The 2,914-nt window shown below is 39.4% G+C and overlaps 1 pseudogene; it reads left to right on the plus strand.

The window, feature by feature from the left end:
* The first annotated feature begins 327 nt into the window (after positions 1–327).
* On the plus strand, positions 328–2,647 carry LOC117750962 (annotated as a pseudogene).
* The last annotated feature ends 267 nt before the right edge of the window (positions 2,648–2,914 follow it).

Genomic DNA, 2,914 nt, shown 5'->3' on the forward strand with positions numbered 1-2,914 from the left:
CAAATCCAAACAGGGTTTAACTGTTGTGTAGCTTTCTATTATGTAACTCTTCTTTCCATACATATTTATTGAATTAGGTTATCGGGTTATGAGCCTTCCCTTTAGTACTGTAGACTATATTGCTTACTTTGGCTTTAACATGGCCTACGTATCACAGAACATTGTTGCTTCATTACCAGATTTCTTTATTTTGTAAACCTTCGTTTGGTGCAAGGAATTCCTTTTAACCTTCGTCTGAACAGGCAAATTTGTGTCTATTTTGTTTTAAATTATTTTGATCCCAGAAGACTGAATTGTACATTAAAAACATTTATTTTATGTGAGTATATGGTAGAAAATGCCTTGCTTACAAAGCCTGGAGGTGAGGACGTCCTTGAAGAGTACAAGTCCGAAAATTCATTGAAGCTTGACAGCTTGTCAACATATTGGCTAGCCATATGACTGAAATGCATGGGTAAGTGTTTCTTTAACAAATTGTAAAATTCTAAACCATTTCAGACTAAAAGATTTATATTAAGAAGGAATTTTATTTATTTTCAGAATGCATGGTATATAATTAACAAAGGTGAGGCCCTATAGTCATTAGTGAGGCATTCTAATTTAATGTTTTATTTTCATCTTTACTCTAAAGGAGGATTCCTTCCCGTAAACAGAAGGAGAAGTTTGCCCTGGGAATCATTACACTCTTTCCTTCGCTAAAGGATCCCTATTCTCCAAATGGCTATGTAAGTAGTACTTCCAGAATACAGACCAAACTTACAGACTATAGTTTTGGGGTTTTCTTCAAAACATCAATAGAATGGATATACAAATAAACCACAGAAAGTATTCTATATATTTGATGGACATTGTTAAGCAATTCATTCACAATCCCATAATTGCCTTTTCTATGAGATCAATGAGTGACCTTTGTAATTATATATATTTAAAATAACTTACTAGGAGCACTTCTATGATGAGGAAAAAGGCACAGGATATTTAGCATGGCGCCTCAAGACCATCTCGAGGAATAAATATCAACGTCCAGGCAAGGCAGAGCGCATCAGGCCTCAAGCACAGGGACCAAACCGCCGGAGATCAGCAGCCACAGTGTCTCAGCAGCTTGATGGAGATGCTTATAGGGAGGCTATATCATTTCTTGTTCACTCTCCTGATAAAACAAGTGTGTTTGAGAAGATGAAGATGACCTTACAACATCGCCAGGACCTAGTCCATGACCCGCAGAGAACCACAGATGTCTGAAACGTTTCCCCGTTTTTTAGATGTCAAAGGACTAGTGAGTTGTGCATGTCTTTTATTTCTTAATTTAGTTGGACATTAGAAATTAACAGTGCCAGTGATGTAAAAAAAGAATAATATGGTTTTGCATCTATGTATGATCAACAGCTGAATCAAGACTTCCTGCTGCTGTTTGGTGCTGAAACAGCTGCCAAGATGCTTGAGAAGTGGGATACAGCATTCAAGCCCAAGGTTATCAAAGAGGCCAAACACCTGACTCAGACAGCTGAACTGTGCCGACTTCTGACGGCGGCTGAAAACCTTGCAGAGAACGATCACAGCAGTAAGTTACATAAAATGCATGGTTTATAGTCCAAATGGCTAGTGATATTATCTGTGTGCATTCCAGTACATACTAATGACTTTTTTTGTCTTTTTGCTCCTGGTAGACTGGGACAGTGACATGGCATCTCTGCTGCTCCTGCTCCATCTCTTGCCACCCACAGCTGGACGGAAGAGGACGAAAATAAGTCCCAGTGATGCAGCGGGCAAAATGTAGCACTTTCACAAGGTATGTAGGTCTCATCTGATCCCACAAGCCAGTTTTTCAGTTTCATTAACTCAATTAAACACAAGAGACATGAGTTTGCAAAAAAAAAACATAACTAATCTGAATGTCTCAATGTTGCAAACTTCACAACAATTCCTAAACATTAAGGACTCTGTGCACACACACACACACACACACACACACACACACACACACACACACACACACACACACACACACACACACACAGAGACACACACAGACACACACAGACAGACAGACAGTAGCAACTCAACTCTTCTTTTCTCTTATAAACCTAAGTATGTAGTGATCATTTGAAAACTTGCTAATTCTTCCTTTTTCTATGCTGCTTTCAAGTGATAATTCAGATTCTTACACATGCTTAACTAGGAGTTAAGCATGCGTAAAGTTTACGTTTGTGAGACAAGGTGCTAGGTGACTGGTCAAACTGGTGGATCTATTAAACTGTCAAGGAACAGCAAGTACCAATGTGTGGCTGATAATTTGAACTGCCACTCTAAGGTGTTTGTTCTGTTTTTTTTAGTCATGCTGCAGCATCGTTGAACACCTGCAGGGCAGAGAGCTGAACAACCATACATCCTTGCTGTTGGCCGAACCCAAAACCAAATTGATGCCTTCTACATCGTAGTGGACAAACAACTCATCCCGTGCAAAGCCACCAGCTCGTTGGGTGCTTTTGATGACCTGTTTAAATCCCACTATGTGTTCAACCTGTCCTATGATGAAACCCTTGTCCCACTCTTCACCTTCGTGCAGACAACTGTCTACAACATTGATATTGCAACAACAGATGAGTCTCCAAGAGTCCGTGAGTTAAGAGCAAAAGTCTTAAACTAGGTTTAAAAAGATGTTAAAGTGTTTCATTTGTCAAGCTGTCTATGCGGCCTGCCAGGACTTGATAACCCATTTAAGAATTGATCACAGTTTCTATCCTAGCACCAGGTTTAAGTTGGTATGTGCACAAGGTCGTTGTAGGCGTCAGTTTTCAACATTTTCTGGCTTAAAAAAACATTTAATTTCAGTTCATGAGAGGGATTTTAGTCAAAGTGGTGATGCAGCTAACTCAGAGCCATTTCAAGCAGATTTTCTCAGTCAGCAAAATAC

Source organism: Cyclopterus lumpus, chromosome 21 (assembly GCF_009769545.1).
Source record: "Cyclopterus lumpus isolate fCycLum1 chromosome 21, fCycLum1.pri, whole genome shotgun sequence".
Taxonomy (NCBI): Eukaryota; Metazoa; Chordata; class Actinopteri; order Perciformes; family Cyclopteridae; genus Cyclopterus; species Cyclopterus lumpus.